We start from the raw sequence: 27,190 nt of genomic DNA, 5'->3' as shown, positions 1-27,190 counted from the left end.
TTCAGCTGCATATGATAGATGACCGAGTGACTTCTTCCTTGGGGTCCGCACATCAGCGGAAGACACCGAACACTGGCGGTGGCTGACTTGATCGAGCTCTGGCTCCCCAAACTGGTAACTGTCACTTTAATATCGCTTACTGATTAAACTCAGAAAAATGCAGCTAAAAAAATTTTTTTTTTGCCAGGAACTTGTGTGAACTGAACTCCCCCCCCCCCCCCGCCCCCCTTGTTCTTATTCGTTTTGTAACAGGAATGAAATGCAGTTAACTCTTTAGAAAACTTACGCAGGAAAGGCGCCTCGGGTGATCTGGAACAAAGACATTTTATAATCAGATTTATCAAGCTGTGAAGAGGGAGTTTTAGTGAACGGAAGCAGCAGCATTCTGTCACCAGGAAATAACTGCTTCATCCAGAATTGGTAAGTGAAAAGTGGCATCGCTCCCTAATAGATCTCATATGGCGTATGCGGGGAATTGTAAAATTGTTCACAGACCCCTAACAACTGTGTTGAACCAGAGAACACGTAAACAGAGGCAGGGATTCTCGAAAGAAGCAGCCGAAGAATATACCATAAAGTCTGAGAAGAAGCCAGGTTATTAACAGAGATGACGAGCTGGGCTTTACCAGTTTAGACAAACACACGGGCTATAACCAGTTGGCTTCTCCCTCTCCCTTTTTCTTTTTAGTGGGGAGGAACAAATAAAATGGGTCATTCGGTAGAGTTGGGGCTCTGATGGTCCGTGGGTATCTATGTCCATTTAGTCGGACTAGTATGTGTAATCCCAAGTGGAAATCTTGCCGTCTTACCTCTCCCTCTACTCAAGGATGGCAAGTGTTAGAAATCTACAAAATGAAAGTTGAAGTAATGCATTGGAAACCTTTCCTACCGATTGCGAGGAGCCGATTAAGCTGGCAATCGATGTTTGTACTTTTGTGTCCTAAGTTTTAGGATTGTTCTGTTTGATCACAGTTAGTAATCAAAGGGTGGGTATGTCTGTACGGCCCATCATGTTGGGAGATATTGCGGCTAGCACTTCTTCCTGGCACGCATGTGTCTGTCTGTCTTTCTCTGAAGCGAATTCAGTTTTGTGATCTGAATTCTGAGCTGCCCCTGTGTTTAAGATTTTCAGAAAAATACAATAAAGCTTTGCATACCTGTATTATACACAACAGGTTCTTACTTGTAAACTAGACACACAGTTTTGTATCAGGCATTTTATAGTGTCTGATTTCTTGATTCGGCTTTTGAAGAATGATTGTGCTGGAAAAGTGGAATAGAATAAGAAAATATGATTAGAATGGTGGTGGCTACCGGATTTACCAGTTTCTTATTGGTCAATAGAAGCAATCATGTGATGTCTACTTATAGAATCAGACGGGGGAAAATGTTATTTAACTGCCAAAATTATATAGGTAGTTTTGGTGATGTTCCTTTATGAATGTGACTATATATAGTGAAAGCTGTTATTGACAGAGTGGTTAAGTTGGGGTTCTCTAGGCTATAATGTTGTTGATTTCTTTTTTAAGTACCTTAAGCCACACTGAAAAGTCGAATCTGCATGTCTGACTTTTGCTTCCCATTCCGTTACTGCAGTTTTCTCCAGCCTCTCTGAAGTTGGAGGGGAGGGAGATGAATCTAGTGGGATCTGTTTTTTGTTTTTTGTTTTCTTACACGCTTTGAGAACTTTTAAGGCCAGTTTTGCTCAGGCTAAGGGTTCTCCAAACTCTTGTATCAGGATTTATTTTCAAAGAAAGAAATAAAAAGCAAGGTGAACATGGCCATTAAGGGCAGCCCTTCTAGCAAACCAGATTGGTGCTCCAAGCTGGGACTGTTACAGGTTATTTGACTTTAATTAAAGAAGGTGTGGCTGAGGATGAGGAAAACGCCCCTTGTTTCCCTGAAGCCCCTGAATGTATAGCTTTGAGATATTTACAGGTAACTTCCAGCCAATTGTTCGCTTGTGTTCAGTGATTCGCAGTTACCTTGACCTCTGTATTTCATGTAAATATCTCAGTGAAACACGATGATTTAATAATCTGGCCAGTGCCTCGCTTAATGAGAAAAAAAGCCTCTAATTTTGAGGTGTTACTCCTTCTCGTAGAAGCCATTGTTTTGAATGACAAAAATATAATAGGAGTGGGTTGAAACAGTAAATGCCAGAAAGTATGTTCCAGAAGAATTCCTTTAGCTCTTCACGTTTTGAATTCTCTTTGCCCCCTTGTTATCAACTTCTTAATTTTTAGAAACACGTGTGGGATAAATGCCATTCACATTGCCTTGAGTTCTCTGCTGGAGTTATGGAGAGCACTAAGATTTTTGTATGCTCTGAAAAGAGATCGATGTGCATCTAAGACGACAGACCGAAGGGACGCAGGTCAGGTGGCAGACCTCAAAATTATTTCTCACAAATAGCATTCGGTATCTGCATATTCAGGGATATGAATGTGTTCCCTTTGGGCTTGTTTCTTAAGTTTTTGGTGTAGTCTTCAGGCTTGTCCCATGGCATTTTTTCGAGGTTGGGTGTATGGGGTGTGTGTCTATATTTGATTGGGGGGGAGCTTTAATTTCTCAGCGAGACAAGTGGCTGTTTGTTAGAAACCAGATAAACTGCCTAGTATTGTTCCTATGACAACTGAGGGGTTGGGTGTTGAAATGTAGCTTTAAGTTCTCGGTTTGGAAATGTCATTCAGACCTCCCACCACAGTCTCATTGAGTAGGAGGATAATGAGAAGGGGGAAAAAACCATGAAGCAACAGAAGTATCTCCGTGCATTTCATGTCTTCCTGACTCGCCTTTGTGTCTGGATTCGCCACGGGAGCGGTAAACACAGGTTTCGAGCAGAGCAATACCTCAGTCTAAAATCAATGGAAAGGGATCCGAAAAGTTGGGGAAGAGAAATGCCAACATATGGGGGTAATAAAGAGGCGGGAAGGGGTCGGCTCCCATAGGTTTGTGCAAATCCCTTCTCCAGTGCTGACCAGCAGTGAGAACATCTTGAACCAGTTACCGCCCAGCTAGCTCTTCAAGAGCTGCAGATCGTTCCCGAAAATGCAACGTGGAGAAACATTCCTTTGGTGGCAGGATCCTTTAACCGCTCTGGCGTAAGATTTGTTCATCTCCTCTGGGCGGACTACGGAGAACACTGTATTCTTTTAAGGCCCATGCTTTCAAGTCTGTTATTTGCCCTTCGATAGCTTGTCTGTTTCCTGTGGGAAAAGAAGGCTGTACCCTGGGAATAGTGGCCAAACCTAAGTATTTCATCCCACAGTGAAAAATTCCTTTAAGACCTGCTGTGTGTGGAAATGACCAAGCCTCTGATGATGTGCTATATTGGGGGGGGGGGGGGGGGGAGTTAGATAATATTTGGCATAGATTAATTATACAGTCATGGATTTTCCATGCCTGAAGGGCTTCCTATTTTCAACTCCTAAGTGGTTTTTGACTATTTGGTCATTAACCATGTCCGGAAGTTAGAAAGGAAGAGAAAACTTCCATGGGCTTCAGCCCTTGCTTAATATATTAGGTCCACCGTCTCTTCTGAAAGCTCTGAAAACCCAGAGAATTTCAGGTGAAAAGCTGGGTAGTAAATCCTGACCTGAACTGAGGGGAGACTATTTATATATAGTCTTTACGTATCCCACGTAGTACAAGCGTTGGTATGTTTTACTGTAGAAATAGTGATGTGTTTGATTACAGAGTGCCAAAACCAGACCCCCACCCTCCCTCCCGAGAGTTTTCTGTAGGTAGAACAGTCCCCCTTGTTATCATTATCAAATCGTCATCGTAATGATCGGAGTGTCCGATAAGGGTGGGCGGACCGCTAATTCCTGATAAGCATTGAGCTTCTGTGATGTGTGCATCCGCAGCGCTGGGTTGGCCCATCAAGGTATAAGATGCTTTACCTACATTAACTTCTTTTTAATCCTCACAAAAACTCAATATCACCAGTATGTCAGGCCCTGTTTTATGTGGGGACACTGATGCACAGAATGGGGAAGCGACTTGCCCAAAGCGACACAGCCGGAAAGCGTGTAGCAGGAGCCAAGGTTTGAAGACAGGCAGCGTCCACGCAGTCTGGCCTCCGTGAGCCCACTCAGGTATGAGTGGCCCAGGAACTGTTGACTGAGTCAGAGGGGTGGGCGGGTCAGCTATTTCCCTGAGACCTAGTACCCCCTGTGCCCTGGTGTCATCAAAAGCCGAGGACTTGACCACCGTGGTCACCGGGCAGGGGCCTGCAGGGGAATACTTCTACAGGGTTCTCCCGGGTGGGGGTGGGGGAGTTCTGGGGCTCTGCGAGGCTACTCATCTCTTTCCGGGCTTCCCAGCATTGCGCTCCATCAGCCGGCCTTCTTCGTCTTGAAAAATGAAGGCACACAGGACAACTCTTTGCTCAGCCCCAAGGAAATGATCTTGAGTAGCAGGGCTCAGTCTTTTCATAGATATTTTCTGGGTCCCCATGCCTGCAGGAAGTCTGGGCTCTGGAAGACATGGGTCCACCTCGGAGGGATGAGCACCCCAGGGTGGGAGCCACATTGGAACAAAGCGAGGGCCCCTTGGGGGCGGGGATTCGGGTAGCTTATGGAACTTGAGCTGCATGACCCTGAATGCACAAAAGGATACTTTTTTTTGAAGTTTATTTATTTATTCTGAAAGAGCCTGTGAGCCTGAGCAGGGGAGGGGCAGGGAGGAGCAGAGGGTGCAAAGAACGCTGTGAGGGGCTCAAGCTCAGAGCTCGCGAACTGTGAGATCATGACCTGAGCTGAAATGAAGAGTCTGTTGCTTAACTGAACGAGCTTCCCAGGGGCCCTTGTAACAGTAAGAAGCACTTGTAACAGTGCTTTTCAAAAAAGTGGATAAGGCATCTCTCCAATACCTATGCATTTCTGGGGCTACAAAGATTCATTCCAAGCTAATAGCAGCTTCCCCATTCTACTTCCTAAATTCCCTATCACTCTACTCTGCCTCATTTTTCTTCTTCGCGCATGTCTCTATTACTAGCAGACATGTTATTTTTGAACTGATTTCAGGGTCCTAAATTTATTTTTTCTTTGAGCTCCATCTTGAAACTTGTTCCCTCCCGTCAGTCTCCGGCTGCTATCAGTAATGACATTTTTTTTCCTGCCCTTTGGATTTTTCTTACTTATTAGTTATCATTTTTGTATTCACAGCCACGAGAATTTCTTAAACAGTTTTGATTGTGCAATCAGTATTTGGAGAACTGATGTCCTCATTCAGGAGGGGAACCTAGCCAAATTTGAATATAATCGTTGAGTGTTTTTAAAATCAGGCTTATTTTAAATGACTAAGGAGGATATGCAAAGTAAAATACTTTCATATTTTGTGAACTGCCTTCAATTTAGATTGGGAACTGGGAAACTACGCAAAATTTTTAGTCTGCTGAAAACATGGAAACCCACCTAACTGGTACCAGTGTTTTTCTTTTGGAAAAATTGAGAAAATTTTCAGTATAAAACAGTTCTCCAAAATTATATGAAGGAATGTAAGTGATTAGGGACGCCTGAATGGCTCATTTAGTTAAGCATCTGACTTTTGGTTTTGGCTCAGGTCATGATCTCACAGTGAGTTCAAGCACTGCACTCACAGTGCAGAGCCTGCTTGGGATTCTCTCTCTCTGCCCCTCCCTCTTGCTCGATCTCTCTGCCCCTCTCTGTCTCTCTTTCTCTAAAAATAAATACATAAACTTTAAAAAAAAAAAAAAAAAAGAATGTAAGTGATGAAATCTTGGGACATTTTCTGGGTCAGGTTCCTAAGTTCTGGACTGTAACCTATTGCCTTTCTATCCTATATCGATTCTGGTTTATGAATTCCAAAGTATTTAGGATAATCACAATGAAAAATACATGTATATTATTAACTGTTAATAATGTGGCCCTGTAATGTGTAGCAACATGGATGGACCTTGAGGGTGTTATGCTTAGCGAAGTAAGTCAGGCAGAGAAGGACAGATACCATATGTTTGCACGTATAGGAGGATTAGGAGGAACTTAACTGAGGACCATGGGGGAGAAGAAGGGGGGAAATGGTGGGGGAAAGGGAGAGAGGCAAACCATGAGAGACTCTTGAATGCTGAGAAACAAACTGAGGACTGATGGGTGTGGGGGGGAGGGGGGAGATGGGCATGGAGGAGGGCACTTGTGGGGATGAGCACTGGGTGTTATATGGAAACCAACTTGACAATAAACTATTTGTAAAAAAAAAAATAATAATGTGGCCCTGTAAATAGCTCATTAGAACATTTACATAGTTGATGTTCTTTCTTTAATTCTTCAAGGAACAGATTAGATGCATATAAAATTGGATACAATATGCTTTTTCTAAGTCAATATAATATTTGCAACAGCTTGTTTTTCTTTTTTTGTTTGTTTATTTTTTGTGAGAGAGAGAGAGGGAGACACAGAATCTAAAGCAGGCTCCAGGCTCTGAGCTGTCAGCACAGAGCCCAGCGTGGGGCTCGAACTCACAAACTGCGAGATCATGACCTGAGCTGAAGTCAGACACTTAACCAACCGAGCCACCCAGGCGCCCCTGTTTTTCTTAGTTATGTTTTAATAGCAAAATAGTTTCTCAGTGCTTTTGATGATAAAGTAAGACCTTGCTTAAAAACAAAGTGTAACTGCTTACTTTAAGGTAGAAGGTAGAGTCACTGATAGGAAGATAAAGTTTTCTTTTAAAGGATCTTCTTTTTCCGCCTTGGAAGACTTTAATTCTCCATAAGCACCTGTTCTACTAAAAACCCGTTGCTGGTGGTAGCATCGGAAGCATGCTTTGTTTGAAATAGATGCATAAAGGCTTTTTAAACACAAGCCCATCGGTTCCTCTCTGTTAGGATGTGTGTGACATCTACGTAAAGTGAGACTGGAGTCCTTAAAATTGAGAGAAATGGAGTTGAGGTTGTACGGGCACAGCGAAACTTTCCAGGGCGCTTTCAAGGTTCTAATTACCTGGAAAAAAAAAATCTCCAAACCTCCAGGCGTTTTCTAGTCAGTATCATGTCTATGGCAGTGGTTACCATGACCCCAGGAATGTGCCCGTTCACTGCACCCACTGAAGCGTTTGCTTCCCCCAAGAGGTCCAGCCTTTGGAACTAACAGACCTGTACTTTGAGCTCCTGCTGCCCCTTGCTAGCTGAGTAAATGACTCCACGTATTTCCCGAAGCCCTAGAGAGCGGGGTGTCAGGACTGTCAGGTTCCTGTGGCTGTTGCGGGAAAACGAGAGGACATGTGTAGAGCACGTGCTGTGGCCCCTGGAATAATGGTGCCTTGACCCACTTGAGTTCCCGTCCCAGGTCCTTTCAGGAATGGGCTTCAGTTCAGTCGCAAAGCCTGTGGATCCTTTCTAAGTTCTTTTATTTTTTTTATTTTTTAATTTTTTTTTATTTTAGAGAGAAACAGAGTGTGAGCAGGGGAGGGTCAGAGAGAGAGGGAGACACAGAATCCGAAGACAGGCTCCAGGCTCTGAGCTAGCTGTCAGCACAGAGCCCGACGCGGGGCTAGAACCCATGAACCGTCAGATCATGACCTGAGCCGAAGCTGGACGCTCAACCCACTGAGCCACCCAGGCGCCCCGATCCTTTCTAAGTTCTGTGTCTCTCTTTTTCATGTCATATTCAGCGACACAGGATGATGGTGGCGGTCACTTACGGCTCACTTAACCACCTTGTTCTCGCTGTCACAACAGCTATAAGTGTGTTGTCCGCAGTTCGAATCCCCTCGACAACCCATTGGTGCGATTACTGGGCCCATTTCATAGATGAGGACACTAAGGCATAGGGGTAAAGGAACACGCGTAGGGCCATTTCTACCCGGGAAGCTGTGGAACCAGATTATAAATCCAGATAGGCTGTGGCTGGTATGGATGGGAAGTCCTTCTGGCAGAAAAGCAGAATAAAAGGTGAGTGAACCCGAAAGTCTCAGAAATGGTCTTCTCATTTCTATTCTGCAAAGCGTCACGTCTTCCAGGCCCGGCCGTCTCAATATTGAAATACACAGTTGACTTTTTCTGCTTCTGATTTCACAGATCAACAGGAGCAATTTTAGTCATTTGTGTTTTATGAGTTTAAATTAGGCCACGAAAGGCCAGGAGGGGAATTCCTTGTTTTCATTTGATCTCATGCACTAACAAATTTACTCATGCAACTTCCCCTATTTTTTTTTCTCGAATGTTTTCACTTGAAAGTGGGGGTGGAAGGGAGAAGTGTGTGAGTATTTGGGTCCCAGGGATGCACTGTCATTTATCTTTCTGGAGAATCCTCCGTCTGGTGTAGAACGAATCCCTAGGAAAGTGAAATGAGTAAGAACCGTAATGACTGGTGTCTTTCTCCTTTATCTCCACCTAGCTCTAGGGCGCTCACTTTCTGGAAGGGCAAGACGGCCGAGCAAAGAATTGTAGGGAATGAGGGAGTGACGTACCTAAAAGGCCTGTATTTGGATGACGAGTTCATTCTCAGAGGATGGGGGAGGGGGTTCCCACTGAGCATTTCCTCCTCTTTCAAATGTGGGTTGAGAATTTGACTTGGAAGGGGAGAGCAAGCTACCCTAGCTGACGGCTCACGGTGCTTCGAAATCTCGGGGGCACCTGGGTGGCTCAGTCGGTGGAGCATCCGACCTCAGCTCAGGTCACCATCTCACGGTCCCTGGGTTCAAGCCCTACATCCGGCTCTGCACTGTCATTGCGGAGCCTACTTGGCATTCTCTCTCCTTTCTCTTTCTCTCTCTCTCTCTGCTCCTACCTCACTTGCGAGCTCTCCCTCTTCCTCTCAAAAATAAATAGACTAAAAAAAAAAAAAAAAGAGAAATCTCTCTAAAACATTTTCTGGCTTTGGACTGAGCCTACCTGTAGGAAGATATAATAATCTTCCTTCCTCCCTTCCTCCCTCCCTTCCTTTCTTTCTTCCTTCCTCCCTCCCCCCTTCCCTCTCTCCCCTCCTCCCCTCCTCCTTCCTTTACCCATATTGTCACATAAGTCACGCAACGCCTACCTGCAGACAGATGAAAGAAAGGACAGCGTGAGGGTCCATTGGGGGAAGACAACCCACTCTTTTTTCCTTTCCCCTCAGCGACTCCATCTTTTATTTGACCCTTTGCCATTTTGGCGACAAGGCACATTTCACACGCTGACATTCATCAAAGTCTTTAAGCATCTTCCTGTGGCAGCCGGGCTTTTATTTTTTAAAGTAAGGGAAAGAAAAGGCTTGTGACGGGAAAATAATGCAGAGCAATGGTCTTTCTTTCTTCTCTTTTTTGATGGCGGTGGAGGAAAGGCCCCCTAGTAGGGAGTGTTTGCAGAACATTAAGAGACCGCAGCGATGTCTTGGAAGAGGTTTTTAAGTAGAATTTAAGCTAATTTGGAGCGGGGGGGGGGGGGGGGGGGCCGGGGGTACCCGGCTCTGCCCTCAATTAAGTTTATTGTGAGATTTTGCAAACATCTTTAAGTGGTGATGGGGCAGTAGGGATACCCGCTCTTCTGGGGAGATGAAGATACAGAGGCAATTTTTAACCTGGGCGTCATTTGGCATAGTTTTTGAAAACAGCAGCAGCAACACGTAACCAGCCCTTCAGGTTCTCGGTCATGGCACGAACCGGGTGAGTTTTCTGGGGAGGGTTGACCGCAGTAGCCCAGGTAAAAACCCTTCCTTCTCTTCTACCCATAAGGGATCTATTCTTTCTCCCCCGGCCCTGCCTGAATTCTCTTAGTACTTGGGGGAAATGTTCACCCTCCTGTAAACCTCCGGCCCACCCGGGCCCCTCAAGTACGGGCTGTTAGGTGAGAGGTTAACAAAAATGGTCCTGGGTGCCGACTAGCCTGCATAAGCTTGTAGCGGAGCAGTTGGCAGAGACGTCGTGGGGGGCATGTTCTTTTTGCAAAATGTGTTGCACACCTACCACAGGCCAGATGGTGTTTTGGGTCTGGGAATACGACCGTGAACAAGGTTCCTGCCTGCGTGGGGGGGGCAGGGTGGCTGACGGTGATGGCGCAGAGTACATGCCAGGTGGCAGGTAGGTAATTAGGGAGAAAAATACGTCCAGGGCAGACAGAGGAGCATCCGAGGGGTCCAGGGAAGGACAGCTTATCCGGGGCTCTCGGGAAAGGCCTCTGCGCCATTGTGATGCTTTGCTCAGAGACTTACCCACGAGTATGTGGAAGAAGGGGATGGTAGGCAGAGAACACGAAAACCACCCCAGTGGAGTGGGAAGCAAGCTTGTCACGTCCGTGAGTTAGGAAAGAGGCCAGTGTTGGGGCGCCTGGGAGGGCTCGGTCACTTAAGCATCCAGCTCTTGATCTCCGCTCAGGTCACGATCTCCTGGTTCGTGAGTTCGAGCCCCGCGTGAGGCTCTGTGCTGCCTGTGCGGAGCCTGCTTGGGAGTCTCTCTCGCCCTCCCTGTTTCTCTGCCCCAACCCCGCTTGCGCGCTCTCTCAAAATAAGTAAATAAACTTAAAAAGAATTTTTTTTTTAAGGAAAGAGAGGCCAGTGTGGAACAGTAAGCAGGGGGGACGGTAGCAGATGAGGTCTGGGAAGTAGTGGATATCAGGTCTCCTAGGGCCCTGTTGGCCATAGAAGCTTCTGGAAAGTAGGAGACCATAACGAGAGGGAAGGAGGATGGTGTTCTGAGAGTATGGGTGATTTTGTGTAGGGATCCCAGAGAGACCAGCCCTTGGCACCTCTTAACTGGAGTGTGTTCAAGCTACGTAGGGCTCTCTTTGGATAAAATGCTCCTTTTGTCAGAAAACCTTGGGAGGGGGAAAGAGCGAGACAGAGAGAGAAAGTTGAGCTATCAACCCCTTAGCAGCTAAGGAGCCAAAAGTGGATAATTCCTCCTGTCACATTTATTCCACAGGGAGGTAGTGTGGGGTCCCTAGGTGTCCAGCACTGGGCGGTTTCCATTCCGTTCCTGGCTGCCAAAACCTCGCTCTCCGAGGGGCATGTCGTTGCTGGCTTGATCCCCCTTGAAACAGTGGAGAATCGGGAAACTTTGATGGTTTCCACGTGACTCCGTGCTAAACATTCCGCATCTTCTTTTTTGTAGCCCTGAGTTCTGTGTTCCCTGACTTGAGTGATTTTCTCATAATTCTGTGCGCAGATCCGCTTGATACAGGTTTAAAAAGCTGTGTTCTGTAGTTCTTAATTTACATCTGGAGGCAGAAGAGGAGCGTGGGAAAGCCAAAGCCATTGCTCCGCTAGGATGAACACAAGTGTCTCTGCGTATTTGCTTTGAAATAACTGCGTTAGGGATGCCTGGGTGGCTCAGTCAGTTAAGCGTCTGACGTCGGCTCAGGTCATGAACGTGCGATCCATGGGTTTGAGTCACACGTCGGGCTCTGTGCTGACAGCTCAGAGCCTGGAGCCTGCTTCAGATTCAGTGTCTTCCTCTCTCTCTCCCCCTCCTTCTCTCATGCTCTGTCCATCTCTCTCTAACTCAAAAATAAATAAAAACATTAAAAATTTAAAAAAAAAGGAATAACTGCGTTAAAGCCATTTTGTTTTTGCAATTTCTTACAGAGTTCATTGCTGTAGATGGATTGCGGCCCCTTGTCGTCCTCTGCTCTGTCATCATCTGCTATTAAACACCCTCCCTGTTGTGCAAGGTACGTACAGTCTCTGTCATCTGGGACTTTTCTTGGTAACAGACATGGCGGTCAGCGAGGGCAGACGTAAGATGCGTGTGCGCATCATTTTATCCACACTGGACCACACAGCCGAGTCTAACCACTTACACAGCGTCGTGGAGGCTTGGCAGCTCTTTGTACGTCTTGTCCACGTTTCTCTTCCTTCGCCCCACTTGAGACCCGACACCTCAGTCTTACCACCTGACTTTCCACTAGTTAGTTATGCATTTGGGTTAGCACCCCTGTTCTTTGAGCCAGGGACCCACCTGCAGAAAAGAGTCAACCGGTTTTGTCATTTATAGTTTGGCTCAACTGGACCGGATTTCCTCACTGCCTCTGGCTGAAACTGACTGAGCGATTGAGAGTTTCACTTGTGGGCTGGAGAAATTAGTGACTGGGGAACATAGAGTGCTTGCTGGCGGACGGCCTGGCTTGCTCCTGTCCACCCTCCTCTGAGGTAGGATCTCTGGACTGAGAGAAAGGTAGCTGAAAGTTGCCACTTCCGGTGGGGAGAAGCCAGCCCCCGTGGCTTGAGCTACCTTGGGAGCTGAGAGAGAAAGATGTAGAAGTAGCTACGGAAGGATGTAGGAGACCCCCCGGGGTACCTGCACATTTCTGGTTTTTTAAAGAAAAATGTTTTTTAGTGTCTTTTATTTATTTTTGAGAGAGAGACAGAGACAGCGTGAGCAGGGGAGGGTCAGAGAGAGAGGGAGATACAGAATCTGAAGACAAGCTCCAGGCTCCAGGCTCTGCGCTGGCTGTCGGCACAGAGCCTGATGCGCGGCTCGAACCCACGAACCGCGAGATCATGACCTGAGCCGAAGTTGAACGCTTAACCGACTGAGCCACCCAGGTGTTCGCCCCCCAAATTTTTTAAATGTTTGTTTATATTTGAGCGAGAAGCGGGGAGCATGAGCAGGGGAGGGGCAGAGAGAGAAGGAGACAAGAATCAGAAGCAGGCTCCAGGCTGCCCACACAGAACCCGACGTGGGGCTCGGACCCACGAACCTCAAGATCGTGACCTGAGCCGAAGTCGGACGCGTAACTGACTGAGCCCCCCAGGCGCCTCTAAATTTCTGGTCTTAACGCCCAAGTGACTTCTCTCTGGCATCTTCGACCTGGGGGTCCATTCCTGCTTAGCTCCTGAGAAATGGTAGGGGGGTGTTCGAATTCAGGAATGGGAGTTCAAGACCTGGTCTCCCCCAGATTCCCCGGCGTACATCTCTCAACTGAATCTGCTTTCTAGGTGAAAGATCGAGAGTTACATATGCAGGTCCCTTTTCAAGCAGCCTCTGCCTTCCAGCTTAAAGGGCAGCACATGTGTCACTCATGAAGTGGCGTGTCCTCCTTGGTCCTTTTTCTAAAGCTGGTCATGTCTGCTGGTCTCCCGCGGCTTGAGCCGTTTTGCCCCGTGCATCCCGGGGCTCCCCCCTTGCCTTCCCCCCACATCAGTAGACAGTTTGCAGCCTGTGCTCTGAGACCGTGATATTTCTGCCTTGGACTGGAGTCTATTCTGGAACGGGCTGTGTGGTGGCCGGGCACTGCAAAATGAGTCAGTTCCTGCAGTTCGGTTACAAGTTCTCAAAAAGTATTTCAGAATGTGGATGTGGTCAGCAGAGTCATTTTCCAGGCATCTAAAAGGAAACCCACATCAACTGTAACAATTGAGCTGCGAGCCGATGGCCCTGCACAGCACAACTGGGCCTGCTTTTCCTCAAAGGAAAGCCTTAGAGCTGCTCTCAAACTCGCCTCCTTTATAGATCTTAAAGGAGACGTCATCTTTGTGCTCGCAGATCACATTGTAGCTGTAACCGATGGCGCAAACAGTGAGAAAAAGGTTTGGCCTCCGTCATCTTTTGACTGTGGGTCATCTTTTGACTGTGGCCGCAAGTTTGACAGGAGAAGTTCTCGTAAAATGGAATCTTAAGATTAGAATGCAGTGCGCCCAGAGCGTGAACCGTGGCTTTGGGACGGGTACTTTGGTGATCGTGGCTGATGCTCTGAGGGAGAACTAAGATGGTTTAGGCACCACCAGCATGCGCGGATGTACGATTATTTTGTTTGCTGATGGAGTTCTGAGCCTCTGTAGAGTTAGCAATGCCAGTAAGAATAATCACAGCCTTTTCTCACTTTCAAAGAATTTCAGGTTTGGCCTAACGTGTGGACAATATTTTAGTTCAGCATTGGGGAGGTTTTGTGTTTTTTTTATCCCCTTGGGGACCCCATGAATTAAATGAATTAAAATGCTGATCGAGGTCTTAGCTATCCGTTTTGCACCACCCATTAAAACCGATGGGGTTTTCAATAATGGAGAAACGGGCCTAGAAAAAATGGGCAAATGGTTTGAACAGACACTTTACCAAAGAAGAGAGACAAATGACAGACAGGCATATGAAAAGATGTTCACCATCAGAAGTCATTAGGGAAATGCACATTGAAACACCAGTCATCTACTGCCATCCACCTATTTGAATGGCTCCAATGGAAAAGGCCGATCATACCAAGTGGCAGCAGGTTTGTGGATGTTCCAGAACTCTCCTAATACATTTAGGTGGAAATGTAAAATGGCATATTTTGGAAGACCATTGCCAAAGTCTTACAATGTTAAAGATACACCTACCGTATGGTCCAGATATTCTGCTCCTAGAGAGAAGAACATCTATGTCTGTACAGAGATTTGTACATGGGTGTTTATGGCCGTTTATAAGTAATAGCTAGAAACCGGAAGCAACCCTGATGTCCATCAACAGGTGAATGGATCAACAAATTGCGTGTCCGTATGACGGATAGTACTCAAGACTGAAACGAAGTGAGTTACTAATGTAGTCAGCAACGTAGAGGACCCCACCCTAAGTGCAAGAAGCCAGACAGAAGGGAGTACACACTGTACAATTCAATTTATGTAAAATTCTAGAACATGCAAAAGAAATTCATGATGGTAGCAGATTCCTGGTTGCTTGGGGTGGTGAGTGGGAGGGATTATAAGAGGGCACAGGGAAAAGTTGGGGGCCGGTGGATAATTTCACTATGTTGCTTGTAGTGATAGATTCACAGGTATAGGCACCTGTCAAAACTGAAATCAACTTGTATACTTTAAATAGGTGCGGTTTATGGCGTGTTAGTTATTCCTCCATTAAAAACAACTTTAAAAAATGAGCAATCACTATTCTGGTCGATGGAGCATTTAAAAATGCCCTTGTTTGACATAATAAAGACTTGGCATTTCTTAGGAAAAAAAAATACCCAATGAAAGTTTAATTTGGGGAGGATAGATCTATAACCTTCTAATAACAGAGGAGAAACAGAAGTTAAACTGAATGGAATAGATGTGATAACTTTAGTTCCTCCTGTTTCCAAGGGATTGAAACTGATGAATCCACACCGATCTTGTCCAGCACCCGTGGGGCCAGCTCCCTGCCTGGTGTATAATCATTGGCACTTAACACAGCTCCTGTAGCACTTGCCAAATGACAGGGCTCGGGGGTGGGGGGGCTGTCCTAAAGCCTCTGCAGCAGGGTTCAGATCTGCAAAGATGTAAAGCCCCCTTAAGATTCTCCCACTGTCAGAGAGAAGTAAGTCTATGCACAGAGCACATGAACATTGATAAAGACCCTTCAGAAACCTCATTTTGTGTGTTCATCTCAACAATCCCATGGTCAGGAGGATCAGCATTCCCTTCCTCTGCTTGGGGACCATGCTGCGAACCAGAGAAGCCGAGCTGTTTGCCTGGATCACAGAGCCCTCCCCTTCTTGGACAGAGGTCACCATTCTTCCTACTGTACCTCGTTGCTTCCCCAAATTCATGTCCTTGGCTATTTGGCTAAGCTTCTTCACTCATAGATCTTCAGGCAGTCTCCTCTGTTTGTATATGAGCTGCTCACGGCGATGATCTTTAATCCTGTTTCCCCATTCTGTAGAAGGGTAGTAATAACAGCCGCAGGTTTCATGAGAATATTGTAAAGATCAAGGACTCCTATGGTGAAAGAGCTGTAGTAGCCCGTAAACATGGTGCACGCAGTGGGTATTGATATTTACAATGTGATTTCCTTATCAGGCCTGACTGCTGATGGCGCACTACTGAATGAGCAGCTTTGTAAAACCAGCCAGTAGACAAAAGAGCTTAATTCCATGAGTTGCATTGTGGTTTCCGTCAAGATCGCGAGTTTCATAGTAAATGAAATCTTGTGCCATGGATTATGGGAAACCCTTCCTTAAGAGACACTAAATGGTCCTGGAGCACCTGGGTGGCTCAGTCGGTTAAGCGTCCGAATCTTGATTTCTGCTCAGGTCATGAGCTCACGATTCGTGGGATTGAGCCCTACATGGGGCTCTGCACTGGGCATGGAGCCTGCTTAAGATTCTCTCTCTCTTTCTCTCTCCCCCCCCACCTCCTCCCTCCCTCCCTCCCTCCCCTCACCCTGCCCTTCCCTTGCTCATCTATGCTTTCTCTCACTCTCAAACAAACAAACAAACAAACAAAAAGATACTAAACAGTCCTTAGTTGAGTCCTGGAGACTGAAACCTGTGGTTTGAAAGCACACTGAAGAGCTGAACGCGGGTGCCTTTGGGGTTGACTTAGCTGGGAAGGTTGACCCGTCCGTGCTTGGCACCTTTTTCCTCCTTGGCTATATTGACCGACATTTCTCTTTGCTTTGTCACATTCAGTGGCTCGCTTTCTTTCCTGTCCCTCTTCCTTTCTGATGGGTCTCTTGCCAACCAAACTTCTTCCCAGCTTATGTGATGAACAATGTGGGGACCACCATAGTCTTGTTTTACTCCCTAGGATGGCATTTCACAAAACCTGTTTTCAAAACACAGGGGAAAACTCTGGTTGAAGAAGTTCAGGAAACGCTGGGTTGAACAGCATTCAATTACATTTCTTTCCTGCGAGACTTCTCAGAACCTTTTTCTGTTTGTATTGAAACCTCGAGAGGAGCATATGGTACCTCTGTAACATTTCCCAAATTTAATAGATTCACAGAACTGTGTGTGTTTGTGTGTGTGTGTGTGTGTGTGTGTGTGTGTGTGTGTGTGGACTCCTTGGTTTAATACTCCAAAGTTGAACACACGTTGGAAAATGCCGTTTGGCAACTTATTCTTTGATATGTTGGTAAAATGACAATTTTCCTTCGAGTTTTCTGTCTGTCCCTCCTGGTACATTGAAAACAAACTGTGACTTGTTTTCTTAGCTAGGTCTCCAGAGTTCCAGTTTCCGAACTTTTTATTCATGGTTTTAAAACCCATTCAGGGGGCGCCTTCGGCTCAGGTCATGATCTCGCAGTTCGTGGGTTCGAGCCCTGCGTTGGGCTCTGTGCCGACAGCTCAGAACCTGGAGCCGGCTTCGGATCCTGTGTCTCCCCCTCTCTCTGTCCCTACCCTGCTCATGCTTTGTCTGTCTCTCTCTCTCTCAAAATAAATAAGCATTTAAAAAAGTAAGAAAAAAATAGAACCCATTCAGGTTAATTTTAACCTTAGAAAATCAGCAGAGGTAATCTGAGAGCATGGAGATGGTAAGGTTTTGCCCAAGGATGAAAGTCAGTGGAGGAATTTCTCTCTTTGTTCTGTTTTATTTTATTTCATTTTTTTCTTCACCAAATCGTCTAGATTCTGCCCTTTGAAGTACCTCCATTCATTCTGTCCCTATTCTGGGCCCCAATTGCTGTCTCCATGGGCACGTTAACTGTTAGGAAGCACAGCAGTGGGATGAATTTGACCTCTCAGAGTGAAAAGAATTCCATTGTATGGATATATCTTTTTTAACAGTTTGTTTCCCAGACCACATAAAGTTCAATAATCAGGGCAGGACTGAACAGAGAGCTAACGTCAGAATGAATCGTAGTTGTCAGGGAGAGATTCGAATAGTTTCGATGCTCTTGTCTGCCGGCCAGGAATGGGAAGCAGAATGAATGTGGGGCTAGGGACGTTGAGTTGCGAAGTCGGACAGTCGGTGAGTCGGGATCATTTCTGACTTGTCCCATCCACAGGTATGCCGGGAAAGTTCAGCCTTGTGGCTTGGATTGCTCATCAGGCCCTGAGGTTCGCTGTTCTTCTAGCCTTGCCGACTTCCATCTAGTGTGTTGTCATTAGAAGGTGAGGATTTGCCTTTCATTATGAAGGTTTTTTTTTAAATAAATTTGAATTTTTTTTTTTTTTAATGTTCTGAGAGGGAGCGAGAGAGAGTGCAAGTGGGGGAGGGGTGGAGAGCGAGGGGAGAGATAATCCCAGTCGGGCTGTCAGCACAGAGCCCGATGTGGGGCTTGAACTCACAAACCGTGAGATCATGACCTGAGCCACAATCAGGGGTCGGACACTTAACTGACCGAGGGACCCAGGAGCCCCCATTTTTCTAGCCTCTTATGCCTTGCCATTTTCTGTAAACGACAGGGTTTTGCTGTTTCTTGCTGAAAATCACTGCTATAGTGCGTCACCACTCATGCTCCCTAGATTATCCCCTCCCCCCACCATGCACACCCACATACACACAGCATTCTCTCCTGTCCTTCTCAGCCAGACCTTTCCAGGCTGTATTATCCTTTAGTGCCAAGTATCTCTCCTGACCCCTTTCTCCACTCATAGAAAGAGGAACCAGATTTCCCCTCTGTTACTTACCATGAATATAAACAGCAGTTGTGTTTCTGTTATTTCCCCTTTCAACCTAGCGATAAAGTTTGCCACGGCGTCCTCCCCGCCCCCCCCCCCCCCCACCTTGCACAGGAAGAAAGACTTCCTTCCTCCATCTCTTGCCTTTTGCTCAGAGCTGTGAATAATCTTCCCTTTCCCTTGGACTCCGGATGCTCACCTTTTCTAACTTTTTTGTTTTTTAAACTCCCGAGGGTTACCCCTCCTGTATCCTTCCTCTCCCCCAACTTCTGGTTTTCTCCATCTCCTCCTCTTCCTCTTCTACCTGGTTTAACAGGACTGCCCATGAAGCCTTACCTCATTGATAAGTACCTAGGTGCTGAAGTTAGGTGTCCGGCTTCTCTTACACCCCTTTTCTTCTTGGCTGTATTGACCTCCATCTCTCCTCCTTGCTTTTTGTTGTTTTCCTTTTTTTTTAAATTTTTTTTTTAATGTTTTATTTATTTCTAGGAGAGAGAGAGAGAGAGACAGCGTGAGCAGGGGAGGGTCAGAGAGAGAGGGAGTGACAGACTGAAACAGGCTCCGGGCTCCGAGCTGGCAGTCAGCACAGAGCCCGACGCGGGGCTCGAACCCATGAACTGCGAGATCATGACCTAAGCGAAAGTCGGACGCTTAACCGACTAAGCACCCAGGCGCCCCTTGTTTTCCTTTTTTAAAAAAAAAAAGTTTATTTGCTTATTTTGAGAGAGCGTGTGTGCAAGTGAGCAGGGGAGGGGCAGAGAGAGAGAGGGAGTGAGAGAGAGAATCCCAAACAGGGTCCGCACTTGGCACTTGTCAACACGGAGTCCGATGTGGGGCTTGAACCCACGAGCCGTGAGATCGTGACTTGAGCCGAAATCGCGAGTTGGATGCTCAACCCACTGACCCACCCAGGCACCCTAACTCTTTGTCATTTTCAGTGGCCCTTTGTCTTAAGTCTCCCTTTTCCTTTGTACATTCTAGACTACGTTTGTGTTGATCTTAAAAATCAATCTCCGCTTATAAGTTGAGATCTTGATCTTTGAGGTTCTCTTATTCGTTATGTTTTTAATCCAGCTCATTTTAATTAGATTGATAGTGTTTCTCTAAACACCGACGTGTACTTGACAGAATCATCCATATATTGTCAAAAATGTACGGACTGTAGACCAGCCCAGGATCAACTAATAAGGAGGGAAGAAGGGGAGAAAAATGCTGTCGTCCTGACCCTTCAGGGTTCTTGACCAGTACTGAGTTATTACCACCAAAACAGTTTTCTTTTTAATGTTTATTTATTTTGAGAGAGAGGGCGCATGCAAAAGGTAACCAGGGAAGGGGCAGAGAGAGAGAGAAAATCAAGCAGCCTCCGTGCTCACCACAGAGCCCGACTTGGGCCTTGATCCCACATCCCTGGGATCATGGCCTGAGCCAAAATCAAGAGACTGACCCTTAACCAACTGAGCTACCCAGGCACCCCTACTTCTGGTTTCTTTGTGACCAGTTGAAGTGGTCCCACCTCCACTGGGTGGCCATCACTCGAGGAGCAAATACTTCGTGTGCACGTTGGGACTTGATAAGGCCATCTTTCTTCCATTCTCTAGAAGTTTAAAAATACCCAATTCCGCCCCTTTCCCTTATTGAACACACATCAGAACAGTCTTTCTTTATAAAACTCAATTAGCTTTCCTGTTTTCTCTTTGTTACACAGTAGACTAATCCACGTTATCATCCTGTTTGTCTTGGTGAATATCTTGTGGGTATTGTAACCACTAGGTCATCAGATAGTATCAGCAAGCATGAAATATACATGTAGCCCTCCATCACCTCAAACCGTTGTTCTTAGCTCCTCCAAACCTTCACATGTATCCGTTAGCTGTCTTCCCTTTTCCTTTGTGGTATGAGTCATTTACCCAAACCAAATAATTTAAGAAATCAGCATACTACCATAGACCTCATAATAATTGAAGTCCCATGCTACTTCTGGTAGATAATCTATGATTTTTGGAAGAGGCTTCATTTGATTACAATGCAGTTCACTTTGTGACCATCACAAGTAAAAGAAATTGGGTGTTCCTTTTGATCTTTTCCTTCTCTTCTCTTCTCTTCTCTTCTCTTCTCTTCTCTTCTCTTCTCTCTCTCCTCCACTGTTACTTGTTCAGTTGTCTCAATTGTTTTCATGTCACCAGAGTAGATCATGCTTGCTTTTCGTATGGAGTGAAGGCGTTTAGGAAAGCCTTCCTGAATGCCCAGGACTCTTCTGGACCCGCAAGGCATTATATAGGAACATGTACTCTGAAACTGTGCTGTCACTAGCCTGCACTTCTGTTAGGAAAATACACTCCTTTGCAAATCGGTCGATTCTATAAATGCCCACAAATCTTCCAGAAAAGTACCATAAAACTAAGATGGGAAGCATGTATTGTTTGTTTGTTTGTTTTTATTTCTGAGAGAGGGAGAGAGAGAGAGAGCAAGCGAGTGAGCGAGCGAGCATGAACAGGGGAGAGTCAGAGAGAGAAGGGAGACACAGAATGGGAAACAAGCTCCAGGCTCTGAGCTAGCTGTCAGCACAGAGCCCGATGCGGGGCTCGAACCCACGCACCGTGAGATCATGACCTGAGCCGAAGTCTGACGCTCAACCGACTGAGCCACCCAGGCGCCCCTAAAGGATAAAGATATATAAGAATTTTCCTGAAATGGAGATTCCCCCTCACTGTTTTTTGGTTTATTTCATTTTATTTTTTTACAAAAATTTTTTTAACGTTTATTCATTTTTGAGACAGAGAGAGCAGACATTGGGGCGGGACAGAGAGAGAGGGAGGCACAGAATCCAAAGCAGGCTCCAGGCTCTCAGCTGTCAGCACAGATCCCGATGCGGGGCTCAAACTCAGACTATGAGCTCATGACCTGAGCCAAAGTCAGACACTTAACCGACTGAGCCACCCAGGTGCCCTATTTCATTTTGTTTTTTAAAAAGATTTTATGTTTGAGTAATCTCTACACCCAGTGTGGGGCTCGAACTCACAACCCTGAGATCAAGAGTCGCACACTCTGCCAACTGAGCCAGCCAGGCGCCCCTTGGTTTATTTTTCAAAGTGTATTCGTACAGGTGCCAAGCACTTCACTCCAATTTCTTCAACAAATATTTAGTAAAAGGTTACTGCCTTCCAATGTTCTACTCTAGGACCTGGTGAATCTCAAAAGAATAGGACCCCATTCTTCTCCTCAAAGAGTTCCCCATTCTCACACACTTCTTTTTTTTTTTTTAATTTTTTAAAAATGTTTATTTATTTTTGAGAGAGAGTCACAAACAGAGTGCGAACAGGGGAGGGGCAGAGATTGAGGGAGACACAGAATCCGAAACAGGCTCCAGGGTTTGAGCTGTCAGCACAGAGCCCGGCCTAGGGCTTGAACTCACAAACTATGAGATCATGCCCTGAGCCGAAGTCAGACGCTCAACCGACAGAGCCACCCAGGCGCCTCATGACATCACACTTTTTTAGTTCTAAGTAGTTACTGACACATGTACGTGAGACACAGATCGAGTGCTCTGGAAGCTGGCCCTGGCTAGCAGGGAGCTGACTTTCCGGAAGACTCTAGGAAGGCCCCCTAGAATCGTAGAAGAGTCTCTCTGAGCTGCAGCCCAGCAGAGGAAGAAGAGCAGCTGGTCTGCAGTTGTGCAAAGGCCAGACATTTGCCCCTCTTGGGTCTGCCTGAGCTGAGTGAAACTTGATGACAAGGGCAAAGAAAGACCAAACGAAGAATTCTGTGCCAGGAGCACATTTGGTGACAAGGAGTTTTGTACCGCGGCCGAAACAGAGGTGTGGGGAGGTCTGATTATGAATGAAACCTGCAAACCTTAGGTGGATGTGATATTGACACATTTTGAAAGAGCCCCATAAGAATGGAAAAGGAGTAAGGGGTTCATTGTGATGAAGTAAGATTCTAAGTCCAGGGATCTTTGAAGAATTGCCTGCTTTGTTATTTATAGGTTCAGAAAAAGCACCCTGTTTTGGGGATTCTTCCTCTTCTTACCTTTGATAGAATGCAAATTACCTTTCGTCCTCAGGGATGAAGTTTGTCCCTGCAAGCGCACATGGCTGGCATTGTAGGAAGTGAATTGAGGGCTTCTTTCAGCAACGGGGAGAGTGACACAGGGAGATGTTTGCCCATGGACGGAAGTTCAGTTGCTTTCTGGAACTTGTCCATAAAAAGGCCGTTCCTTAGGTGAAAAGCATCCTTTTTGCTCTGTGTTTTTAATGAGTCAAATGATTCACGTTTTCATCCAGCGATTGTGTAAAACAATTTGGTTTTCGTTTGCAAGGATGAAAGGCATGTGTCTAAATTGCTAAATAGTATTTTTAAGAAACTAGTCTGAGTCTGTCTTTATGGGCTCTAAGTGGTTTCGCCTTTAGAAGCTTGTTTTAGGATCTCATGCCAACCCCGTCCCTTCCCAGGCCTGTTCAGACTAGAATAATCTGGCAGGCGAGGTCCTTTAGAAAAAAACAATGTCTTGAGCAGGAGCGTCTCAGAAAATGTTCACCTCGGGCTTCAAGTGACCATCAGCTGGTGTGAATGTTTTTTTGGTCCGTCTGGTCACAGGATCTCAGGTATGCAGGAATTCGATGGACAGCAATCACGTGCTGGTCATGGTGAGACCCTGGCTCCCATAACTCAGCGTAACCCCAAAGGAATCCAAGTCCGCAAGAATGTACTTGAATTAGTCACCTGTATTTAAAAGCCTGGGTTTTTCCCCCCCGCCACTCTGACATAGGTTTCATCCCAGGGTGCACGGTGTGTGTAGATGTGTGCATTTCTTCCCTGGGCGATCGTTGAGTTCTGTAGACTTTCTGTTTTCAACCACACAGGGGGTGGTTTGCTAGTTCTTTTTGTTTTGTTTTGTTTTGTTTTTTGTAAACAACTTTATGGAGGGATAATTGATCTACAAAGAACCTATACCTTATTTCTTGTATGCAGTTTGATGAGTTTGGGCGTGTGCAAATACCCATGATGCTATGGCCACAATCAAGGTGTAACAGACATAAGCAGTAACTCCTAAAGTTTCCTTGTGTCCATGTGTGTGTGTTGAGAACACTTAACATGATATCTACCCCATGGGAGACCGTTTTTTTGTTCGCTTCTAAAGTAAACTCTGACTTTGTTACAAGAGCCTTCTGGGGTGGATCTGGCAGATCCATAAATATATTTGTGTTCCTATTCAGTTTCCAAAAGCTGCTGGGACATGCGCTAAAATATGTGAAATCTCATGAGTGGGGGTGAGAGGGGCATCTGGAGTCACACTTGACCATTTTGACTTGGGAAAGTTAACATTCTATTCATCCCTCTTCATTGACGTCCACCTACGGTGCCTTGGGTCAACGTTTCTTTCCAAAAACTACAATTTCTAAAGTCAGTGGTCCTTTTTGGGGGCGGGGGGGGGCAAACAGAATCCTCTCAATAATCCCTTCAAAGAGACACAGTAAGCCCACTCTTCTTAAATAGAATGACCCCCCCCCCCCACCACACACATACACACACACACACCCTGCATTTCGTTCATTTCCAGTGGAACTTCGATGCGAATGCCATTTTATATCTGTCATCTTAGCTTGAAACACCAGTGGGCTTCTGTACTTGATTTGGTTTATAGGTCACCCCTGCTCTAATTCTGGAGGGTGAGCTCTTCAAATTCTAGGTTAACGTTTTCAACAGCAGGTGGCAGGCTTCACTGTTAATCAGTCTTCTCCCTTTAAACTCTCTTTCCATTCTGTACACCTCGGATAAATGGTCTTTAGTCCGAATGGACAGACATTGTTTTAGTGGTTGTCTTTATTCTGTTTGTTTGCATCGTGAACGAGACTTGAGCAGCAAGTACCTTGGTTACAGTTGTGTCACTGGTCCCTGGGGCTTAGCTGGCTTCTTAATTGTTAGATAATGGGATTATATAATGTGACGTTTTTAGTTGGACTGGATTCCTTTTCTTTGACTTTTACTTATAAGCTTTGAAAATGGTTTCTTAAAATTTTTACCTCAAAATGTTTTGGGGGGAGGTGCCTGGATGGCTCAGTTGGTTAAGTGTCTGACTTCGGCTCAGGTCATGATCTCACGGTTCATGGGTTCAAGCTCCGTGTCAGGCTCTGTGCTGACAGCTCAGAGCCTGGAGCCTGCTTCGGATTCTATGTCTCCCTCTCTCTCTGCTCCTCCCCTGCTCATGCTCTGTCTCTGTCTCACTCTCAAAAATAAACATTAAAATATTAAAATAAAAAAATTTTTTTTAATCTTAGAGATTGAGTGCGTGCTTTAGGCAGAGAGAGGGGCGGAGGGAGAGAGAGAATCTTAGGCAGGCTTCCACGCTCATTGCAGAGCCTGACGCGGGGCTCAATCCCAAAACTCTGGGATCATGAACTGAAATCAGGAGTCGGACACTCAATTGACTGAGCCACCTGGGTACCCCTAAACTTTGAAAATGTATTATTGGTTAATAGTCTGTGCTATAGTATATTCCTTCGATATTCTGCTTTATATTTTCATAAACTTTAAAAATGTGTTCGTGGCTGATACTAATCTATAGCATAGTCTTTAATAAAATCTTATTTCGTTTTCCCTTTTGGTATTACCTAGGTAAGTTTAAAAAGAGGGGGAAAAGACCATCTTAACCTCCTAGTTCTTTAAATTTAGGAACATTCAGAGGATAGGCAGGGCAGGCTTTAACAATTAAAAATACCATTCTTCTAATTTAAATGTAGACCAAAACTTATAAAAGCTAATCCTTTGGGTTTTGGCATTAAAACTAACCAAACCGAACCCTTGCTTCACTGTAATTGTCAGTTATTCATAAAAGTGGAGTTATGAACATTTAGTTTTAGTGGTTTATGAAATATAAATTGGCGTGTTCTATAAAATGCTTCATTTCACATTGAGGATGAGATCCAGCCAAACCTGCACAAACAGTCTTTTTTTTTTCTTTTTTCCAACTTTGGTACGTATGCCCAGGCTTTCAGGCAGTGCCAAATTGTACTTCATAGATAGAGTTGGTTTTGATGTATTGAAAAATAAAAAAAAAAAGGAAACAATCAAACAAAAACCTACTTCACCTTATAAATTTCACCTTCCTCCCCTAAGAGCGAGCCACCTGGTGAAACCCTATTATTATAACTTGGCAAGTAGCTTCTCTCTTAAAATTAGACATCTGTGATTAAGTAGTTAAATCATTCCCTTGAAATGTATATATTTAGAGCTCCCAGAATGCTGGTCATCTTGTCTTCCAGCTAACACAATTTTTTAAAGGCACTTCTCCTGGCAACGAATATTTCAGTGTCATTCTGTGGTCTAGCTACGCGTCCGGTCGAATTGTCGTGATTTAAGGTTCTAAGTATAGGCTTTCTTCCAACTGATGATCCCTTTCCTCCATCTTTTCAAAGTGACAGCCAGAGCGTTTTAAATTCATAAGAGGGTAGGATTCTACATGTTCTTAGAAGTCAAAAATAATCAGGCTTTCTCCTGCTGGGGCCTCTGTTCCCACTCTTGCCTCTCTCTGCGGTGATCTTTCTCACCCCAGGTCTGTGACATGTTCCTCCTCCTCCGCCTCCTTAAGGGATCTTCTCAAATGAGGCTTCCACCGACTACCTATGCAAATAGCGCTCCTCTTTGCTGTCACATTACTCTGGGAAACGATCATACACATCAGTTGAGTTTCTTCTTTGTCTTTGCCTACACACACCTCGGTGTCGCATTTCCAGTGCCCAGCAGAAAGTACGGAGAAGGCACTCCGTAGGCATTTCTGGGGTGAATGAATGAATGAATCCATGGAGAGGACATCGAGCCTCCAACCGTTTGTCTCCCTACATGGCATTAGGAGAGGACAGCTTGGAGCTGACGTGCTGGCGAGCTGCTGCTTTGAATACTTTGTGACATCTCTTTTTTTTTTTTTTTTTTTTTTTTGCAGGTTTCTTGGGTGTGTTAGACATCTGGTAGAAATAACATTATCATCCTCCATTTATAGCGGGGAAATAGAATTTCTTTCCTGTAGTTTATCTTACCTGTGTGCATTGTTGCATTTTTGTTTGCTTTTTACCACTTTCACTTGGGTAATCGAGCAGAGATGCACATTGGGGGCAAAAAGCAAACAAAAATTCACCAAGACCATAATAAAAGGGTGGGTTGGGGTGTGTGTTTGTCTGTGTAAATATCATGTCCCCATAATCTTCCAGTATTGATGTTCTTCTCTTTCCTTTCACAGAGCCCCTCCCCAGAAGGCTGCGGATCACCTAGCTGCTGGTGTGTGTAGGTGCCCTCAAGGGCTCAGTAGCCAGTGTAGACCCTGTCTTTAGGAATCAGTAGCTACATCTGGCTACTGGGTCTCTGATGGCATCTTCTGGCATCTGTGACCGTGTCCTGAGCGAGGTTGTTTGGGAGTCCTTCTTAATTCACGTGTTACCTTGATTTACACACACACACACACACACACACACACACGCACACGTAGAATTAAGTTCTGGAGTGGTACGTCTTCCGTTATTAGCTGGAGTGTGAGAACCCTCCAGGTTGAATGAATGATGAGGTGAATTGATTTCAGCACCACAAGGAAGAGGAATCCGTAGACTTTTCTTTTTCTTTCCTCTTTTCCCCATGTGGAAGGTGTCTTCTGGTCACAAAATCGTCTACCTACTTACTTATCTACCTGTATACCTTATCCAGCCAGCCAGCCAGCCACCTCCCCATCTGCTCATCCATCCATCCATCCATCCCCCCATCCCCCCATCCCCCCATCCATCCATCCATCCATCCCCCCATCCCCCCATCCCCCATCCCCCCATCCCCCCATCCATCCATCTATCCATCCTCCCATCCATCTATCCATCCATCCATTCACCCATCCCCCCATCCCCCCATTCATCCATCCACGCATCCATCCTTCTATCTATCCATCCATCCATCCACCCATCCATCCATCCATCTACTCATCCA

The 27,190-nt window shown here is 45.6% G+C and overlaps 1 long non-coding RNA gene across 1 annotated transcript; it reads left to right on the top strand.

The window, feature by feature from the left end:
* Nucleotides 1-26,952, top strand: LOC120222854. Its single transcript, XR_005526126.1, has 4 exons — nucleotides 1-114; nucleotides 253-420; nucleotides 11,523-11,608; nucleotides 26,463-26,952. It is a non-coding gene; the product is annotated as an uncharacterized LOC120222854 (long non-coding RNA).
* The last annotated feature ends 238 nt before the right edge of the window (nucleotides 26,953-27,190 follow it).

This window comes from Hyaena hyaena, unplaced genomic scaffold (assembly GCF_003009895.1).
Source record: "Hyaena hyaena isolate Hyena2069 unplaced genomic scaffold, ASM300989v1 scaffold_924, whole genome shotgun sequence".
Lineage (NCBI taxonomy): Eukaryota > Metazoa > Chordata > Mammalia > Carnivora > Hyaenidae > Hyaena > Hyaena hyaena.
This window is presented reverse-complemented; position numbering and strand designations above follow the sequence as displayed.